Source organism: Vicugna pacos, chromosome 5, assembly GCF_048564905.1.
Source record: "Vicugna pacos chromosome 5, VicPac4, whole genome shotgun sequence".
In the NCBI taxonomy this organism is placed as follows: Eukaryota; Metazoa; Chordata; class Mammalia; order Artiodactyla; family Camelidae; genus Vicugna; species Vicugna pacos.
In genome coordinates, this window is record NC_132991.1 from 89,679,606 (window position 1) to 89,701,918 (window position 22,313).

Sequence of the window (22,313 nt, forward strand, 5' to 3'; positions counted from 1 at the left end):
TACCTTCCGGAGCTAGAAGCCGGGGGCTGGCGGCACCGGTGGGGTGAGAGCCCTGGGGCACAGCACTGAGGACCAGGGCTGAGAGGGTTCAGGAGCACGGTACCGGGCAGCTCGAGCCACCGGCTACAGCCAGCCGCCTCTGCGAGGCCAGGCCAGAGATGTCGAGTCGCCCTTCCACCAGGCGGTTTCGCCGCCCCGCCGCCCCAGCGGAACTACTGGCGACCACCGCCTCCGCCGCGCGCTCGTCCCGCGCTCCATTCTTGTCTCATTCCGGCCACCGTTCCTCTTTGTATCGCCGCGCCCATGACCCGGAAGAGCATTCTCCTTAGCAACTGCGGGACCGCGGCGGCGCCGGCCACCCGGGAGCCACGGTGAGGCGTCTTCGCCCTCGCACCCGCCCCCCCCCACCTCCCGTGCCCCACCTAGACCCTTTCTCGGGACCCACCCGGGGTCTGGCCTGCGGAGCCTCTGTGGCGGTTCGCGCGGCATCTGCGCCGGCCGCCCCAGGCGAGCGCCCTCCGCCTCTCATTTCGCTCCCCGGTCCTGGCGTCGCTCTGGTCACCCCACGCCCACCTCTCCCGGCCCACCTGGCCTCCCTGGGTCCGCTCCTGGCGCCCTACCCCGCCTGCCCAGTATGGTGCCCGGGAGGAAAAGCAGAATTAAGCAGGGCCTGTTGCTGTAGAGAGGACGCTTCCTGAGGTTCGGGTCACCTGTGGGGCGTTCTCATGGGTCCTGTTACAAGTGTTTTGGGCTGATAGGGATGAGGCGCCTTAGGATTGTCGAATAGCAGCCGCTTTACTGTAATACTTGACGTTTGCTGCTTTTCGCTTTTCGAAGTGGTGTCCTTTATCTGCTTTGATCGTTGATCGGGGAGACCCATTTAATTGGACATTTTGAACTGCTCCTTTACCTGGAAGTTAAGTCTCCAGTTTTTAGTACGTTTAGAATTGTGTAAGTTAGATTTTGCGTCTTACAGTTTTCTACAGAAAGAACTCTCTCTGGAACTGGGTAGGTTTGGGAAAAATTGCAAGTGAAATTTGCTACGTTGAAAAAGTAGGGGCAGGTGTTGTTAACATCTCTGGTTTTCATTTGAAAACAGGTTTGGCACAACCGCTACTAAAATCCTAGTTGGCTTTTTTCCTCCCAGAACTTGACAAACTGAAATTTATATTAAAAACACAAGGTACTGAAAAACCTCCCTTAACTGAATTTGAAGGAGTGGGACTAAGAAAAACTCTAAGCCTTATTTGAACCTGTTGGATAACGACATTATAATTAGCCCCTTGATAATGGAGCTAAAACTAAGGCATATGAACAGTTTTTGCGGAATGACATTATTTGGGACTAAAATGCAGATTATATATCACAATCCAGTATTTAAAACACTAATTTTATTTCAGTTCAATAAGTATTTATTAAGCACTTAAGAGTTAATTTTTAACTTATATCTTTTATTTATTTATTTACTTTTTTTTTTGGTGGAGGTAGGTAATTACTTTATTTAATTTATTTATTTAATGGGGGTACTGGAGATTGAACCCAGGACCTCATGCATGCTAAGCATGCGATCTACCAGTTGGGCTATACTCCCTCCTGACTAAGCACTTAAGAGTGCTACATGCATCTGAAAGGATGTATAAGAAATGAGAGACTGCACAAATTAAATTATTAGGAAAACTATAAAATAACATTTATTTAAATGCAAAATCAGAGGGAGGGGAGATCAGTATGGGGTGGAGTTTTCAGTAATACGTTTATGGATTATATCTCTAAAGTGTAGATACAATTTGTATTTGCATTGAAGGGAACAGGGAATTCTTGTACTCTTAAGGGTTTGGGAAATAGTCTATGTGACATTTTATAATCTTTATATAAAGCTTTAAGGTCACTTGATTGCAGTATCTATTTCTTCCACTTTTTAGTACAAATCTAGCTAGCATTTTTTGTGTTTGAAATCTAAAATAACAAGGCTACTAGAAGGGCTTTTTGCCACTTAGAGATTCTTTCCTTTTCTTCTACAGCAGATCTTACTTTTATTTAAGACACTACGGTTTAAGTAGTTAGTCATTGTTTTGTATATCCTTAAGAGTTTTGTGAAATGTTGCTCTTTGCTCATTTGACAGATACTTTCAGAGTGCTTCCTGTGTAGCAGTCACTATATCAGGAAATACCAAAAACAACGGTTACTCAGCAACTAGTAGTGCTTTGTCTATGAGTGGTGTGTGTGTGTGTAACTATCAGCCTTTGATGCTCAGAATTTGCCTACAGACATAGACAGGCCAGATATATTTATACAGCCATCTGAATTGACATTTTTTTTTTTTGAAGAGTTGAATGGGGATTTTAGGCTCAATTGCTTTGGGTATCCTCCAAAGATTCATTTGTGAAGATGCATAAACTATTAAGGTGACATTTTACGATGTTGTATTGCTTTCTTACAGGTTTGGTACCCATTTATTCACTTATTCAATAAGTATTTGAGTGCTTATTTGGTACTAGGCACTGTGCTTAGCATTGGAAATGGGGAAGAATGAATGCATACATGGTCCCTGTCCTCAGCACATGTTATCAAATAATCACACGAATGTAAAACTGCAATCATGACAAGTACTTGAGTTGGGAAAGTGACAGAAGTGACATTTGAACTGAGATTTCAAGGATGCACAGAAAAGGAAGAGTGTTCCAGTCAGAGCAAACAGCAAGGCAAAGACAAGATGACAAGGTTCATAGAGAAAACTGGGAACTTAAGGTACAGTTCTAGGTATGGATCAGGAAGAGTGTAGAAGGATCTGGTGAGAGGGGTTTGGAGAGGTGGGACAGAAGCAGGCTGAAAACTTTTTCTTTATTTTTAGAGTAAAAAGAAGCCTCTATACAGTTTTACTTAGAGAGTTAGGCTAGATTGTGGGTGAGGATGACACAATTAGATTGTGTATGAATAGCCTGCTCTGTATTCTGCCATTACTTAGTGTTTGCATTATCTTCTTTTTCTTCATTTTCTCAACACACTCCTTCAGCTTTCTTATAGTTGAGGAAACCTCCATATCTCATTAGCAAGGCATGTCTCCTTGATTTTTAATTGGGAGAAAAGGAATTTTGGGGGTGAGGATTGGACACTAGAAGTTAGTTGATTTGAAATATTTTTGCATTAGAATGACTGCTAGGGCACAATGTCTGTGACTGTTTTTCTTTAATTGTGGTTTAAAAAACACATAGTACAAAATTTACCCTCGTAACCATTTTTACCTGTACAGTTCAGAGGTGTTAACTGTATTTACATTGTTGTGTAACATCTCTAGGACTTTTTCATCTTGTGAAACTACACTCTGTACCCTTTGAACAACTCTGTATTTCTTCTTCCCCCCAACTCCTGGCAACCACTTTTCTACTTTCTGTTTTCATGATTTTGCCTACTCTAGATATCTCATATAAGTAAAATCGTATAAGATGTGTCCATTTGTATCTTCATACTCCTTCTGTGCAGTATTCCTTCTCCCATCAGTCAGTTCAGATCCTACCAGTTCTTTAAGGTGCAGTTCCTCTCCCTTGTGTTTCAACTTGGATTAATAGATCCAGAGTGGAAGAGGCCTTAGAAATCATCCTGTCTTATTCTGGGTGAGAAAGTAGAGTCCTATAGAAGTTTCAGTGACTTGATCAAGGACAGACATCTAATGAGTTGGGGCAGAGTTGGGACTAGAGCTTTGATCTTTCAACTACTGGATGGGTGCCTGTTCTGTTTCAGCCTGCTTACACGTTGTGATTTTGTGATTTATTCTTTAGTTAGACCAGAAGTACTACTGAGGCACAGAAACTGATTTCCATATCCCCATTCCAATATTCTGAGGCATATTAGATGCCTGGGAAATATTTGTTGATTAATTGATTGTCCTCAGGACTTGCCTAAAAGGTGGCCCTACATAAAATTTTGAACTTCATTAATTTCAGATCCTTCATTATATTAACCAAATTTTACATCAGTCTTTCTGCAGTTGAATAAGTCTTTCACCTTTGCAATCAGAGTTGAGAATCTCTCATTTTTTCCCTCTCTTTATCACGTGTATTTGCCCATGGCACGCATACTTTGGTTCCTCTGCATATTCTAATGAAAAAGCCATCAGAAATGAAAAAAAACACATTAAACTTTCTAAGATAGCTGATTTATTTTAAGGCAGAGGTTTATGCTTATTTGTGAAGTTTTTTTTTTCTTGTAAATGGTTTTAAAGAATCATATTTGCACCACATTTTACCATGCTCATCTCAGAATGCCTATGGATCAGTTGATTTTTGGACTGGAAATGTTTTGAGATGGATTAATATTTTTAAGTACCAAAAAAGTGTAACAAAGCATTTTCTTGTGTGAGGAAGGTTTGTAAATTTTTATTTGCAGTTTCCCCATCTATCCCAGACTTTGGGTCCCTGTAATGTTGTATGACCAGCCTTATAGAATCCAGTTTTTAGAGTGTCCTTTTATTTTAACCTTCAAAAAGTTTTTTGTTTTATCTGAGGAGTTTCTGTGGGACCTTAGTTGCTATCCATATAACTTCTTGAAATGTGAAATGTCTGTTCAAATCTCTTGTCCATTTTTAATTGGGTGTGTTTTCTTATCACTGAATTTTCGTAGTTCTCTATGTATTCTGGTTGTGAGTCCTTTTTCAGACATAGGATTTACAAATATTTTCTCCTAGTCTCTTTTTATTCTCTTAATGATGTCTTTTGAAGAGCAGTTCTTAATTTTGACAGTCCAATTTATAATTTTTTTTGATGGGTTGTGCTTTTCTTTATTTAAAAAATCTTTGCCAAAGTTAATACCACAATGGTATTCTCCTATGTTCTAGAAGTTTTAGTTTTAAGTTTTACTTTTAGGTCTATGATCTACCTTGAGTTAATTTTTATATATAGTGCAAGGTGTGAATTAAAGCTCATTTTAAAAAATGTGGAATCCATTTGTTCTAGAACTATTTGTTGAAAAGACTATATTCCTTCACCAAATTGCCTTGTACCTAAGTTATACCTAGGTCAAAAATCTATATATTTGTGGTTCTATTTCTGGACTTTCTTTTCTGTTCCATTGATCTATTTGTCTGTCTTGATGCCAGTACTATACTGATTTGATTACTGTGATTTTGTAATAAAACTTGAAGTCAGGAAGTGTAAGTCCTTCAGCTTTATTGGTCTTTTTCCAGGTTTTGGCTCTTTGAGGTCTTTTTCATTTCTATATTAATTTTAGAATCAGCTTGCCAGCTTTTCCAAAAAGTCTGCCTGAGAATTTGATTGGAATTGTATTGACTGTATAGATAATTTGGGGAGAATTGCCACCTTAACAGTGTTGAGTCTTCCAACCCATGAACATTTAGGTTTCCTTTACTTTCCTTCAGCACTACTTTGTAGTTTTAGTTGTGCATGTCTTGTACATCTTTTGTCATAATCATCCCTATGTATTTTGTATTTTTGATGCCATTGAAACAATGGATTTTAAAAAATTTATATTTTGACTGTTGCTTGTTTACCAGAAATATGATTGATTTTTGTACATTGATCTTCTCTGTCATCCTGACTGTGCTATGTATTCTAGTGTTTTAAAAATACATTTTATTGGATTTTCTACATAAAGATTATGTCATCTATGAATAGAGACAATTTTACTTCTTCCTTTCTAATCTTTTATTTTTTTTATTTATTCTTATTGTACTAGATACAATTCCCAATGCAATGTTAAATAAAAGTGGGAGTAGACATACTTGTCTTATTCTGATCTTGGGAAGAAAGCATTCAGTCTTTTACCATTCAGTATGATGACAGCTGTAGGCTTTTTGTATATATTCTTTGTTAGTGAAGAAGTTTCCTTCTATTCTTAATTGCTGAGAGATTTTTTTTAAATTAGAAATGAATGTTGAATTTTATCAAATGCTTTTTCTGAGTCTACTGAGATGATCATATATTTTTAATTTTTAATTTGTTAATGTGGCCATTTATATTGATTTTCAAATATTAGTGCTAACTTTGCATTCTCTAGATAAACCCTACTTGGCTCTGATGTATTATTATTTTTATATATGGAGTTTATTCTTGAAATTTTATTTTTCCATTTACGATTATGACAGTTACTGGTTTGGGATTTTTTTTCTTGTAATATCTTTTTTTTTTAATGTATCGAAGTAATGCTGGCAATCTTGAATGAGTTGGGGAGTATTCCCTTTCCTTTAATTTTCTAGAATAGTTTGTATACAGTTGGTATTTCTTCCTTAATGTTTTGTAGAATTTATAAGTAAGCCCTTCTGGTCTGGAGTTTTCTTTATAGGAGGGTATTAACTACAAATTCAATTTCTGTAATAGATAAAAGGCTATTATGTTATCTATATCTTCTTGAGTGAGCATTAGTAGTTTGTATCTTTCAAGGAATTTATTCATTTAATCTAAATTGTTGACTTTATTGATACAGTGTTGCTCATACAATTCCATTATTGTCTTTTTAAAATTTATAGACTCTGTAGTGATATCACTTCATTCTGATAGTCATAATTTGAGTCTTCTCTTTTCTTGATCAGGCTGACCAGAAATTTATTGATATTACTTATCTTTTCAAAGTACCACATTTGGCTTCATTGAGTTTATCTATTGTTTTTCTGTGTTGTATTTCATTGATTTCCACTCTAATTTTTGTTATTTCTGCTTACTTTGTATTTCATTTGTTTGTCTTTTTCTAATTTCTTGTGGTAGAACCTGAGGTCATTGATTTGAGACCCTTCTTTTCTAATACAGCCATTTAGTGCTATAAGTGTCCCTCCAACTCTGCTTTAGCTGCATTCCACAAATTTTGGTATGTTGCCTTTTCATTTTCTTTCAGTTCAAAATAATTTAAATTTCCTTTTGATTTCTTCTTTGATATACATTATTTATTTTTTTAATATTCAGAGATTTTCCAGATATCTTTTTGTTACTGATTTTATTTTATTTGAATTTTTTTTATTGAAATGTAGTTGATTTACAATGTTAGTTTCAGGTGTTCAGCAAAGTGGTTCAGTTATACATATACATATATATATATTTCAATTTTAATTTAAATCTGTTGTATTCAGAGAACATACTTTATTTAATTTGAGATCTTTTAAATTGATACTTATTTTATGGCCCAGAATATTACATATATCTTGGTAAATATCCTTTATGCCCTTGGAAAGAATGTGTCTTGTGCTGTTTTTTGTTGGAATGTTTTATAAATGTCAGTTAGGTCTAGTTGATTAATATTGCTATGTCTTCTGTATCCTTACTGATTTTCTATCTACTGATTCCTTTAATAATTGAGAGAGAGAGTGAAATCTCTGGCTATGATTGTGGATTTATAGACCAATCTTCTATTAGTTTTTGCATCATGAAGTTTGAAACTCTGTTATTAGGTACATACACTTTTAGAATTGTTGTTTGCTCTTGATGAATTAACCCCTTTAATGTTATGAAATAATCTTTAGCCATGGTAATTTGCTTTGAAACCTGCATTGTCTGATACTAATGAAGCCAATCCAGCTTTCCCTTTGTTAGTATTAGCATAGTATATCTTTTCTCTACATTTACTTTTAACTTATTTGTGTCTTATATTTGAAATGTGTTTTTGTATGCAGCATATTGTTGGGTGTTGCTTTTTAAGTAGTCTGACAGTCTGTTAATTGGGGTATTTAGACCATTTACATTTAATGTGATTATTGATATGGTTAAGTTTGAATCTTTCATCTTGCCATTTTTTTGTCCCATCTATTCTTTGTTTGACTTCTTTCAGATTAATTTTGTTTTTTCTAAAATTGTTTGCTTCCTTTGTTGGCTTATTATAACTATTCATTTTTTTAGTGGTTACTTTAGGGTTTATATATACATGTTAAACTTATCACAGTTTACTTTCAAGGATATTATACCACTTCATGTATAAAAACCTTTTAACAGTATCTTTTAATTTTTCTTCCTGACCTTTGTGCTCTTGTCATATTTTTTACTTCTACATATGTGATCAATTCCAGTATATGTTGTTGTTATTATTTATGATCTATTATTTTTTAAAGAGACTTCCATTTTAAGAATAAAGATTTTTTACTCATGTAGTTACCTTTTCTTTCTTTTTTTTTTTTAACATTTTTAAAAATTGAGTTATAGTCAGTTTACAATGTTGTGCCAATTTCCAGTGTAGAGCACAATTTTTCAGTTATACGTGAACATACATGTATTCATTGTCACATTCCTTTTTGCTGTGAGCTGCCACAAGATCTTATATATATTCCCTGTGCTATACAATATAATCTTGTTTATCTATTCTACATATGCCTGTCAGTATCTACAAATTTCAAACTCCCAGATGTAGCTACCTTTTCTAGTTCTCTTTATTCCTGTGTATAGATCCAGATTTGCATCTGTTTTCATTTTCTTTCTGCTTTAAGGACTTCTTTTAGTGTTTCTGTCATGTAGATTTGCTAGTGATGATTATTTCTGCTTTCGCATGTCTGAAAAAGTTTGTATTTTGCCTTTTAAAAAAATTGAAGTATAGTTGAGTTACAGTGTTGTGTTAGTTTCTGGTGTATAGCATAGTGATTCAGCTATACATATATATTACTTTTCATATTCTTTTTCATTATAGGCTATTACAAGATATTGAATATATTTCCCTTTGCTATATAGTTGGACCTTGTTTATTTTGCCTTTGTTTTTGAAAGATATATTTGTTGCATAAAGAATTCTAAACCAACTTTTTTTTTGCCTATCAGTATTATTAGGATTTTGGTTCACTGTCTTCTATCTTGCTTTCTTCAGACAAGAAATCTGACATCTTCATGTCTGTTTCTTGTGCTTAATGTGTCTTTTTTTCTCTGCTGCTTTTACGATTTTTCCCTTTAAACTAGTTTTAACCAAATTGATTATGATGTGTCATGTAGTTTTCTTTATGTTTCTTGTGATTTGTGTCATTGATCTTCCTGAAGTGTGGTTTTATAGTTTTCATCAAATTTGGAAAAATTTCAGCTGTTATTTCTTCAAATATTTTTCTTTCTCCACCTTTCTTGGTGTCCCCATCCCCAGCTGATTTCAATTACATATATATTAGGTTGCTTAAAGTCCGATAGCTCACTGGTGCCCTCTGTTCATTTTTTTCTTTTATTTTTCTTTCTGTTTCTCATTTTGGATAATTCCAATTGCTTTATCTTCAAATTTACTAACTTTTCCCTCAGCAGTGTCTAATATGCTGTTAATCCCATCCAGCATGTTTTTCATCTTGGGCATCATAGTTTTTATATCTAGAGTTCTGACTTGGATCCTTTTTATGTCTTTAGTGTCACTTAACCTTTTTAGTTTCTCCTCTAACTTTTTAAACACATGGGATACAATTCTAATTACTACTTTTCTGTCCTTTTTAAATTATTCCTGTATATTTCTATATTTTCTCTTTCTTTCTCTCTTTGTCTCTCTGCCCATCTCTTCCTCTAATAAACAGACACACACTACACAATACACCCTATTTATTAAAGAAATAATGCAAGATACATAATAATTTCTCTATTTTGTACATTTGGAAACAGGCTTAAGAAAGCTAGGTAGTTTGGTTTGGTCAAGTTCAGACAGTTAATATTCAGATTAAAATCTAGGTTTTTCACAACTTCTGTTCTTTCCAGTACTCCTGCTTCTGTACGAGGGATAAGTGTATAACTAAAATAGAAGTAAAAGTAAAGAAGCCACCATAATAGAGAATTCTGAAAGATCATAAGGGAGTGTGTAGGTTATAAATGACTTCCAAAGATGCAGGAAGCATTTGGAATGAGCCTTTAAGGACAGGTAAGATTTTGCACATTGCTCTAAGGAGGTGGAAGCATTTGAAGAGGGGAGAAGCATATATTGCAGTGTATGGGATTGAAAGAGTGGGGCATGTGTTTTGCTGAATTGGGTGTGAATATGGAAAGCAGACGACTAGGGAGGTTAGACTGAATTGTGGAGTATTTCTGATGTCTAGCTTTAACACAGCTTTTTAATATATCATGCTTCTAACACAAGTGTGGAGTCTTTCAGCATTTCCTTTATTAATTACTACAGTCTTGTACATAATTAATTTATAGGTTTATTGATTGATGAATAGCATTTTTCTTACTATAGCACCTTTAGTTTTACTTTATTAGGGCCTTTGATTACATTGCTTATTGTTTAAGTAGTCTTAAATCTTGTGGTTATGAAATTCCTTCCAAAGAAGTCAGCATACTTTATGTTAATTCATTGTCTCAGCGGTCAGCTTACCATATCCTAAGACTATCCCACTTTCTCAGGCATCCAGAATCCTACTTCAGCTTAAAGGTCATTGTGTAATCTTGTATTGTTCTAATGAAAAGAATAACAGTGTTGTGGGCAGAGCCCATGCCTGTTTCTCTGGGACTTTTTTACTTCTGGCTGGTAGGAAGGAGTACACGTGGCACTGTCCTTGAACTCACGACGACCCACCATATACACAGTTGGCCCTGACACTTTAAGTGCTCAACTGGACTCACTCTGATCTTTGTATCTCAAAGGAATTGACAGCTGAGGTTTCATCCAGGGTTTCATTGAATTTCAGTCAGTTAGAAAATAATTAATGGGAAAAATCTTACTATTCAAGTAAGATTTCACATCATTCTTCTTGCAATGCTTTTAATTATCTTATGCAAAACTTTTTATTCTTGATTTCTGGCAAATGCCCTCTTTGCTAAAGCTCCCTGAAATGATTGCTAGTGGTTCTCAATGTGAGTTTGATCAAAGAGCACATTACTCTTTGCTGTAAACCCTCTGTACCCCCATGAATTTTCTTGTTAGTGCAACTTGGGAAGAAAAGATGAAAATCAAGCATTTGCTAACTCCTAACAGGTGACCAGTTAGAAAGACACCACAGAACCAAGTTGATTTTCAGTGGCAAAGATTGAATCTAGAATTAAAAGATTATGTATGTACTTACATGCATTTCTATACAGTCCTTTTTGTTTTTATTTTATTTTAATTTTTTGGGGGGTGGAGGTAATTAGGTTCATTAATTAACTAATTTTTAATGGAGCTACTGGGGATTGAACCCAGGACCTCATTACATGCTAAGCATGTGCTCCTACCACTGAGCTATTTTCTCCCCTCCAGTCCTGTTTGTTTGTAAATTGTGATCTTTTATTAAATACTGAGAAGTTACAAAGTAATGTATGCAAAATATATGTAAGGTATACAGAATAATAGGACAGTGAATTCCCATGTATCTAACCACTTAGTTTTAAGAAAAAATTGAAGATCTCTGTGTTCCTATTCTTAATCCCACTTCTTCCTTCCCGTTTCAGAAGTAATCTGAGTTTTGTATTTTCTTTATACTTGAACCAGTTTGTATCCTTAACCTATTGTTTAATTTTGCATGTTTTTGAAATTTATAAAATAAAATCACAAAGCAGGTATTTTTCAGTGGTTTGCTTATCTGTATAATGTTATATATGTCTGCTTTGGTCATATTTTGCAAGTATTTAATCCTGGGCTGCTTGCACTTAGGAATATAAATTTATTTCTTAATAGTTTTCCTCATTAGTCTTTAAAGAATATGATTCATCTAAAAAATGATACAAATAAACTTATTTACAAAACAGAAACGGACTCTCAGACATAGAAAACAAATTTATGGTTACCAAAGGGGAAAGGTGGGGGAGGAGGGAGAGGAGGGATAAATTAGGAGTTTAGAATTAGCAGATACAAACTACTATATATAAAATACATAAACAGCTAGGTCCTACTGTATAGCAGAGGGAACTATATTCAGTATCTTGTAATAAACTGTAATGTAAAAGAATCTGAAAAAGAATATATATGTATATAACTGAATCACTTTCCTGTACACCAGAAACTAACACAACATTTAAAATCAACTATACTTCAATTAAAAAAAAAAGAATATGATTCATGTGTTTTACCTTGTAGAAATAAAAAATGGTAATATTCTCTGACTAGATAAAAATAAACCAATCTCCTTTAAGACATTTAATGCACTCTCAGGCCCTTCCCTTGTGAGTGGGCAGGAGCCCTTTAAAGTGATGGTTTATTTTTCCTGTCTTTCTCCTTATACTTCACCTTGGGCAGTCTGGTTACTTCTCATTCCCCATATAGGTAGCTGGGTGATCCTTTACCCTGATTGCACAGAAAAATAATCTAGGGAGATTTAAGAATAATACCCAAGCCTGGGCCAAACACTGACCAATTAAATTTGAATATTTCTTTTTGTGACCATTCTTATCTTTTGTCTGTTTTTAGTTTTTGTTTTAATTGGGTTGCTTCTTTCATATTGATTGTAGGTCTTTACATATTTGGTATATAAATCTTTGAAGTCTTATATGTTGTAGATATTTTCTTCCAGACTGTTGTTTTGTCTTCACAGTTTCTTTTGGTTTACAGAAGTTTTTAATTTTGAAAATTTGAGTCTCTTTATGATTTCTGTTTTATGTCTTAACTCAGAAGGCTTTCTTTACCCTTAGATTTTGATCAGTTTTTACTCTATATTTTCTTTTAATATATTTATAGTTTTACTTCCAACATTTAACACTTTGAGCCAACTGCAGTCTGTTTTTTATTGATAGTATTAAAGATCTAACATCACTTTTCTCTAAACAGGTACCTAGTTGTCCTGTTATCATTTGAGTTGTCTTCCCCTCACTGATTTGAAATACCTTTTTTATAATTTCCCAAAGGTCATTTTTACTCTTGTTTCCTTCTAGTGATGTTTTTGTCTATTTCAACTAAATATCATACTCTTTTAATTACTATTACTTCATAGTATGTTTTTCAATCTGAGAGAGCAAATCTTTTCTTGTTACTCTTCCTTTGCAGATATTTTTCATCTATTATGTACATTTTCTCTTCCATTTGACTTAATTTTTTACTGATGCAAAATTCACATAACATAAAATTAACCATTTTAAAGGGACTCTGTCGTTTAGTACATTCACAGTGTTGTACAAACATCACCTCTATCTAGTTCCAAAACATTTTCATCATCCCAAAAGAAAATTCTGTACCCATTAAGTAGTTGCTCCCTATTCTTCCCTTTCCCTAGCTTCTGCTAGTTACCAGTCTGTGTCCTGTCTCTATGGGTTTACCTATTCTGGATATTTCATATACATGGAATCATATGTGACCTGTGTCTGTCTGGCTTCTTTCACTTAGTGTAACGTTTCTGAGGTTCTTCCATGTTGTAGCATGTATTCATTCCTTTTGTGGCTGAATAATATTGTATTATGTTTATATGCCACAGTGTATCCATTTATCTGTTATGGACCTTTGAGTTGTTTCAACCTTTTGGCTATTGTGAGTAGTGCTGATGTGAAAATGTGTGTATAGTTACTTATTTGAGTAAACTATTTTCAACTCTTTCGGGTATACACCTAGAAGTGGAATTGCTGGGTTGTATGGTAATTCTATGTTTAACTCTTTGAGGAGCTGCCAGATTGTTTTGTACAGTAGTTGAACCATTTTACATTTCCAACAGCAGTGTATGAGGGTTCCAGTTTCTCTACATCCTTGCCAATACTGGTTATTTTCTGGGTTTTGTTTTGGTGTAGATATCCTATTCACTATGAGTGGAACCTTGTGATTTTGATTTGCATTTCCTTGATGGCTGATGATGTTTGGCATCTTTTCATGAATTTCTTGGCCATTAATATATCTTCTTTGGAAAAGTGTCTATTCACATCCTTTGCCCATCCATTTTTTTCCTTCCATTTGATTTTTAAGATGAGCTTGTCAGTTTCTATAAAATTGTGATTGGGATTTAATTGTGATTACATTGACTTCAACTAATTTGCAACCAACAGCTTTATAATATTGAGTCTTTCTGGCAAAGAACAGGGTTATTTTATTTGTTTAGGTCTTTCATAATTTTAAAAATAATTTTAAAATTTAAATTAGTCTTATTAAATTTTAAAACTTAATTTTAAAATTTAAATTATTAGTCTTATTAATTTTATTCCCAGACATTTTGTGTTTTTAGTTATTACTTAGAATTGATCTTTTTTCCCGTCACATTTTCAAATTGATTATTGTGGGCATATAAGAATGTTATTGATAATTTATTTGTTGATTTTGAATCTGCCCTTTCTGTCATTCTTGCTGAAATCGTTAATCTTAATCTTAATAATTTGTAAGTATATGCTTTGAGATTTTCTAGATAGAAATCATATTATCTGTAAATATTGAAAACCTCTTAAACAATTGAACCAACTTGATTTATGAAAAAGCATAATTATTTTTTATTGATAAGTCTAAATGGACCCTTTTTATTGTTAGTGAATAGAATTAAACATATATGTGTACCTATATATGTATATAAAATGCTGTTTGACAAAAGTAATTCATACTCTTTAAGAAACAAAAAAAATCAGACATTACTAAAATATATGTCTTTAAAGTGAGAATCCTTAGTAATCCTGCCTTCTAAAGAGAATTGTCTTTATGACTGTGATGTGTTTAAGTAGAGGTTTCATTTGTTACACTTTGAGAGGCAAAGATGATTAAAGAGATGGTTCTCTTAAAGAACTCTTAAACTCTTAAAGAGTTGCTAGACTGTTGGCATTTTTAAGCTGTTGGGTTGTCATCCTTCATCTGTAGGTCAGTGCCATGACATTTCACTTGCGAATTTAATTCCTTGCTGTTTCTGGAATAAAAATGTAACAAGACATTTGAATTTATATAAAAAGTATAGGTAAAAGAAATTCTTCCTTTTTAAAAAATGTATATGACATTCTTTCCTTCTCTAATATAATAGGTTCCATGCTCTTTAAGAATTATGAAAATACTCTATTTTTTCTATCTTTGCTTCTTTTTTAAAATCTTTTTTTAAATAAGTAAATTTCTTTCTTTATTTTAACTTCTTTTGGGGGGATAGATAACTAGGTTTGTTTGTTTGTTTGTTTGTTTAATGGAAGTCCTGGGAATTGAACCCTTACCTTAGCACTGAGCTATACCCTCCCTCCATCATTGCTCCTTAACTGAGGATATTCCTTGTTATCCTGGAAGACCTGGAACTTAGCAGAAGTACTTCTGCAAAGGAGTGAGAAACTGTCTTGGCTTTCGTGTACGATGCATTGTATAGCATATCTACCTGGAGGAAACGGATTTGGCTGATAGTGGTTTAGAGCGGCTCTACTTTGAAATGGGGGCTGATGTGAGAGGCTCTGACTAATGTATTATCAACTTGTGAAAACATTAAAACTCTAGAATTCAGATAAATCTTATAATAGGCACTGAGATTCTAGAGTATTATATGAATTTATAAAAGAATTTCATAAGCAGTTCAGTTATCTTTAAGAGTTTTCTTAAATTCTGGAATATGTGGAAATGTTTTAGTATTTTGAAGACAACTATTATAATTACCTTTAAAAATTAGAGTTGAGAAGCATCAATAGGCTTTTTGTTCTTTTTCATCAGTGTCAGAGCTTGTTGCCAAACTGGCTTTTTAATTCCCACTGTGACATTAGGCCGCAATAAATTGTTATCATGTTATCAAGAACATTTGTTCAGTGTCTACTTCACCTGCTTGTAGAAATAGGCATAAAATATAGTTCCTGCTCTTCAATAACTTATAGTTGTTCAGTAACAGGGCATCTTTTTTATTTTTTGAGGTATGGTTGATGTGCAATATTATATACATTTCAGGTGTACAACATAGTGATTCAGTTTTTAAAGGTTCTGCTCTATTTATAGTTATTATAATATATTGGCTAAGGGCATCTCTTTTAATTACTTCATTCAGTGAACATTTCCTGGGTGCCTGCTATGTGTCAGCCCTACTAGGCACTGGAATACAATGGTAAACCAGACAGACAAGGCCCCACGCTCTTGGAGCTTACATTCTAGGGTCTTGAATACTTGTCATGCTGTCAGAACTTTACAAAGGTATTACTTGTTCTGGTATGATTGGGAAAGGCTTTATTGAGGGGCTAGGACATGAGTGGGACAGCTGGACAGGAAGGAAAATGTTCATTTCCGAGTGTACATTATGTAGAACCTGCTGTAAAGGATTTTGTGGTTAAATACATGTGGAAAACAGCACACACTGGCATTGCAGAGATGTGATCCCCAAAGATAGAGAAGTTAGGTGAGGTTCGTAGAGGGAGGAAGGTATGGAATTTGAGCTGTTCTTTAATAGGTACAATTTTAAGAGTGAGGTTGGAGTGGAGGGTGAGTGAATTGTGTGAACTTGAGCACAGGACATATTGGGGGAGTACCCATCCCTATCCCCCCTTCTCTCCTCACAGAAACTATCATTTACCTTGGGCCCCACCTTTTCAACTCTTTCTTCCTAGTATTTTTAACAAGTTTCCCCTTTAATGAAAGTAATAGTGACAGCAACGATAAATGGAAAATCTTTTTTTTTGTTTTTTTCAACATTTTTTATTGATTTATAATCACTTTACAATGTTGTGTCAAATTCCAGTATTCAGCACAATTTTTCAGTCATTCATGGACATATACACACTCATTGTCACATTTTTTTTCTCTGTGAGTTATCATAACATTTTGTATATATTTCCCTGTGCTATACAGTGTAATCTTGTTTATCTATTCTACAATTTTGAAATCCCAGTCTATCCCTTCCCACCCTCTACCCCCTGGCAACCACAAGTCTGTATTTTCTGTCTGTGAGTCTATTTCTGTCCTGTATTTACGCTTTGTTTTTGTTTGTTTATTTGTTTTTGTTTTTGTTTTTTAGATTCCACATATGAATGATCTCATATGGTATTTTTCTTTCTCTTTCTGGCTTACTTCACTTAGAATGACATTCTCTAGGAGCATCCATGTTGCTGCAGATGGCATTATGTTGTCGGTTTTTATGGCTGAGTAGTATTCCATTGTATAAATATACCACATCTTCTTTATCCAGTCACCTGTTGATGGACATTTAGGCTGTTTCCATGTTTTGGCTATTGTAAATAGTGCTGCTATGAACATTGGGGTACAGGTATCATCCTGAAGTAGATTTCCTTCTGGATACAAGCCCAGGAGTGGGATTCCTGGGTCATATGGTAAGTCTATTCCTAGTCTTTTGAGGAATCTCCACACTGTTTTCCATAGTGGCTGCACCAAACTGCATTCCCACCAGCAGTGTAGGAGGGTTCCCCTTTCTCCACAGCCTCTCCAGCATTTGTCATTTTTGGATTTTTGAATGACGGCCATTCTGACTGGTGTGAGGTGATACCTCATTGTAGTTTTGATTTGCATTTCTCTGATAATTAGTGATATTGAGCATTTTTTCATGTGCTTTTTGATCATTTGTATGTCTGGAAAATCTTTTGATTTCACCTCTTCCTCTTCACAGCCATACTTCACAAAAGAGTCAACTCATCAGTTCCACATCCCCCCTGCCCATTTAGTTCCTCACCTTGTTTCTCTTTGGTTGTTATTCATATTGCTTCACCAGAACAGCTCTCAACAAGCTCCCTTTGACATCCATACTACTAAATTAAATTAATTCTTTATTTCACTTTTCTTAGCATATATGATTTTATTGCCCACTACCCTCTTGAAAGCTTGATTTCCTTGACATCATACTCCCCCAGGTTTTCTCTTATTGCTCCTTTGAGGAGAGCATTCTTTTCTGTCTTTGAAATTTTGATTTTCTTCTCCTGGCTGTTGAACTTTGAGGCTCTTCAAGTCTCAATCCTAGGCTATTTCTCTTTTTAGTCCATACTCTCTTCCTAGGCTGATCTCCTTTGTGGTTATGATTTCAATTACTGTTTGTTCTCTGGTGACTGCCACATTTAGCCTCAACTCAGGCATTGTCAAAACACTAGAACAATGACAGAGAGACTCTCACATATTGCAGAACACAGAGTGAAAATGATGGGGTTTGATTGATTGTGGCAGATGGGTGAAGGTGACAGAATTTCAATGAGTTTTATTATTTCAGTTTCTTAAATTTCAGAATTTCATTTTTCCTTAGAAAGTGATCATTTCACAAACTTTATTGACCTATTATTTAGCAGGCACTTTACTAGTCTTTGGGATTGCAGAAGGAAATAAAATATTTCATAATCTAAGTCTCTTAATTACATTTTCTAGTGTAATGGGTTTTAAACTTAGGCTAAAACTATATAAACCTAAATTCCACTAAGAGTTACAAGACTTTACAAGTTAGAGAAGCATTGAGAGCTGGAACTTAAGATGATATGGTATCAGCCTTGTCATAATATATAAAATATCCCTTTTTCTTTATCAGTAACCCTTGATTGATGCCAGCAGTCCCAGAATTAGCCCCGAGTGTCTAAAACTCAAATTTAACTCCCTAGAGCTTTTCATGAAGACACTAAGATGATAGGTTGTAGGTGAATGGTGTCTAGCCAATGTCTTTCATTAAATTGAAATAATATATGTAAGTCCCTTCTACCTATCCATTTTACTGCTTAAGGATAAAACAGAGAGCTTCAATTCTAATTACTCTTTTTAGTCTTCTGAGAAGAGCTCTAATGTTCAACATGTTGAGAAAAATTTCTTAAATTATCATTCAACTATCATTCAGGTCCTTGAAATGAAAAAAGAATAACAGTTTATTCATTTTTTTTCTTTATGGATGATACTTTTGGTGTTATAGAGTCTAAATTAATTTGGAGTTAATTTTTGTACAAGATGTGAGGTTTAGGTCAGGTTTTTTTTTAACTTTTTTTTTTTAGTTATAGTCATTTTACAATGTTGTGTCAAATTCCAGTGTAGAGCACGATTTTTCAGTTATACGTGAACATGCATGTATTCGTTATCATATTGTTTTTTTCACTGTGAGCTACCACAAGATCTTGTATATACGTCCCTGTTCTATACAGTATAATCTTGTTTATCTATTCTGCATATGCCTGTCAGTATCTACAAATTTTGAAATCCCAGTCTGTCCCTACCCCCCACCCCCTTGGCAACCACAAGTTTGTATTGTATGTCTATTAGCCTGTTTCTGTTTTTTTTTTTTCCAGATTCCACATATGAGTGATCTTATATGGTATTTTTCTTTCTCTTTCTGGCTTACTTCACTTAGAATGACATTCTCCAGGGACATCCATGTTGCTGCAAATAACATTATGTTGTCACTTTTTATGGATGAATAATATTCCATTGTATAAACGTACCACATCTTCTTTATCCAGTCATCTGTTGGTGGACATCTGTTTCCATGTCTTGGCTATAGTAAATAGTGCTGCTATGAACATTGGGGTGCAGGTGTCTTTTTGAAGGAATCTCCATACTGAATGGGAGAAAATTTTTGCAAACGATGAAACCAACAAAGGCTTGATCTCCAGAATATATAAGGAGCTCATACGACTTAATAAGAAAAAAAACAAACAACCCAATCCAAAAATGGGCAGAAGACCTAAACAGGCAATTTTCCATGGAAGAAATACAAATGATCAATAGGCACAAGAAAAAATGCTCAATATCACTAATTATCAGAGAAATGCAAATCAAAACTGCAATGAAGTATCATCTCACACCAGTCAGAATGGCCATCATTCAAAAATCCACAAATGACATACTGGAGAGGCTGTGGAGAAAAGGGAACCCTATCACACTGCTGGTGGGAATGCAGTTTGGTGCAGCTACTGTGGAAATCAGGTTTGTTTTTGTCTATTGATGTCCAGTTGCTTTAGCACCATTTGTTGAAAAGGCTATCTTTCCTCCCTTGAGGTGCTTTTGCATCTCTGTCAAAAATCAGTTGAGCATATTTGTGTGTCTATTTCTGGGTTTCTCTAAGTTACTCCATTAGTCTGTATGTCTGACCCTGTGAAAATATCACACTGGCTTGATTTCTTTAAAGCTTAAAATTGGGCAGTGTATTTCTCCAAATTTATTCTTTTTTTCTTATTATTTTGGTTATTCTAGTTACTTTGCATTTCTGTATACATTTTAGATAAGCTTGTCTATATCTACAAGAAATCTTGCGATTCTGACAGGAATTATGTTGAATTTCAATATCCATTTGGGTAGAATTGACATCCCTGCTATGTTATCATCTGTTAGTACTAATATCTTACCGCTTCAGATGAAATGTAGGAAACTTACCACATTTAGGCCCCTTTATCCTCCCTACTTTCTAATTAATTGTCTTAAATATCTCCTTTACATACATTGAGAAGCACATCAGACAATATACTGCTTTTAACCATTTAATGTAATTTTAAAAACTCAAGAGGAAAAAAAAGTCTAGTATTTTATTTACCTATAAAATTACCCACCAACATTAGTGACTTTTTACTTCTGAAAGTTCTGTTTAGTGTCTTTTTGTAAGCTGCTTTCACTGTTTTTATTTTTTCTTTTCTTTCTTTATGCACATTATAGTTTTAACATAATTGTGTTTGTCATTTTTATGACCCAAAATTACTTTGCACCATGTTTTTATTTGTGTGTGTGTGAGTCTCAATTATGATGGCTGTCTTCCTCATATGTTTTGTAAGCAATTGCCAGGCTTTGACTGTGGGAATATTCTGAAGTGAATAGTTCTGAGAGCTCTGAGTTCTGGTTTTTTTCTATTCAGCCAGCATCCTGGGACACTACCAACCTAGGGTCACTTTAAGTTAGTGTGTATGATTTGGGTTAGCGTGACTGCACTGCATGAGTGCAGGTCTGTGTTTATGAATCTTCTGGGGGAACTCTCCTTTGCCCGCATTTGGAGCCCAGGTCAAAACAGACACGTTTCTTGATTGCTTTTCTTCATCAGTAGGTATATCTTTTTCCTAGTCTACATTTTCACTGAGTTGGTTGCTCCTCAAAGGTCTTGGTTTTTTTGCAGTGGGGCTGATCTCCACTTGTCTACATTTCATATGGTCAGGGCTTTAGCTTTATCTGTCCTGCCACTTGAAACTATAAGTCTCTTCGATACTGACACCAGGATGTTGCTCCCAGGGTCCCTGTAGCCTCAGCTTCTATGTATTCTGGTTTCTAGCTCTCACTTGATTTTTAGCTTCTGGAGATTTTTTTTCTCTTAAGAGCCCACTGTGTTCTCAGGTTGATAATATTTTGTTCATCAGTTGTGGTAATTTGGTATCAGAAGGTTTTTCAGAATATTGGCTCCACTGTGTTACCAGAAATAGAAGTTTCTGACACATCATTATACAGATCATAGATTGTTGGATTAGTGACCCACTCCTGGTTCCTTTGGAACTGGTCACCTGGGACAAAAGTTTCTTGCCATCACTCGGGAGGGACCATTCATATGAGCCTTGTCCTTTAAAGGAAGGAGTACTGACCGGCATCTTTAGTACTACTGTCATGTCTGCCAAGGAAGTAGAGAATCTCCAGAAGAGGGGGAATGTTTAACTGTGTTTCAAGTGCTACAGCAAGGTCAAGTGAGATCAAGACTGAAAACTGACAGTGGGATTTCACAATCTGGAGATCTTCGCCAGAGCATTCTCCAAGGAATGGAGAGGGAAGAAGCCTATTGTGTTTTTTAATCTCTGGGAGGATTGTCCGTAGTCCAGGCCATTCCTGTTTGCCTCAGAAAGAATGACATGTTTATCAGTATGTGGCTATTTATTTTATATTCTCTTAATTCTCTCTGGGTTCCAACCCTGCCTTAGGTAGATTAGTTCTGTTTGTCCTAGAAACTGGACTCAGCCAGAGTTTAGGACCTACCTAGTGTGTACCTGTCCTTAATGCTCTCCTTTGTAGCTCTTCAGATGAGGTGATCAGGAGATAGAACTGAAGAGGTAAGAGCTGAGATGGAGTAGTAAAGTAAAGGAAAGACGGTATGAGGAACTGCCCTTTTTAGCATGAAGTTTTTCTTCTATGGAGTTTCTAAAATTATTATGAAAAATTTCAAACACATAAAAACTAGCGAGAGTAATTCATCAAGCCCATTTACCAAATTCAAGAGTTTTTTCACATATGCCTTATTCTCCCTTTTTAATTTCTCTTTCCTTTGCTCTAATATTTTAAAGAAACCCCTGACATCATTTATTGCACTTATACATACATGTACATATGCAGTATGGAGATTGTCATACAGAGGCACAGTGCCATTATCACACCTGATACAGAATTGACAATTCTTTGGTATCATTTACTACACTAAGAGTATTAATGAGGCCCTCCGCCCTTAAAATTTCTTTGAACATGCTTAGATGGTTTCTCTTTTGTTGTCTTTGCTCTTGTCATTTCCTCTGCCAAAAAGGCCATACCCTGAGACCCACACATTGAGTTTTTATCATTCAGATCTTACCTCCGAATTATCTCCTCAGTAGAGGCTTTTCCTAATCACAAAGCTAAAAGTAGTGTTCTCTTTCCCCATCCCATTTGTCACTAGCTCATCTCTCTATTTCACTGCCTTGTTT

At 35.0% G+C, this 22,313-nt stretch overlaps 1 protein-coding gene across 3 annotated transcripts in view; it reads left to right on the forward strand.

Annotated features, from left to right (window-relative positions):
• The first annotated feature begins 209 nt into the window (after nt 1-209).
• The window catches only part of DIS3L2 (DIS3 like 3'-5' exoribonuclease 2), a 315,313-nt gene continuing 293,209 nt past the window's right edge, over nt 210-22,313 (forward strand). Inside the window, exon 1 of one of the 3 annotated variants that reach the window (XM_006207888.3) lies at nt 210-371. The gene's annotated coding sequence lies outside the window, so the exon portion shown is untranslated. Of the gene's footprint in view, nt 372-18,981; nt 19,600-22,313 lie in introns of those variants that run through there. The other 2 variants (XM_072961849.1, XM_072961847.1) reach the window with 2 other exon arrangements.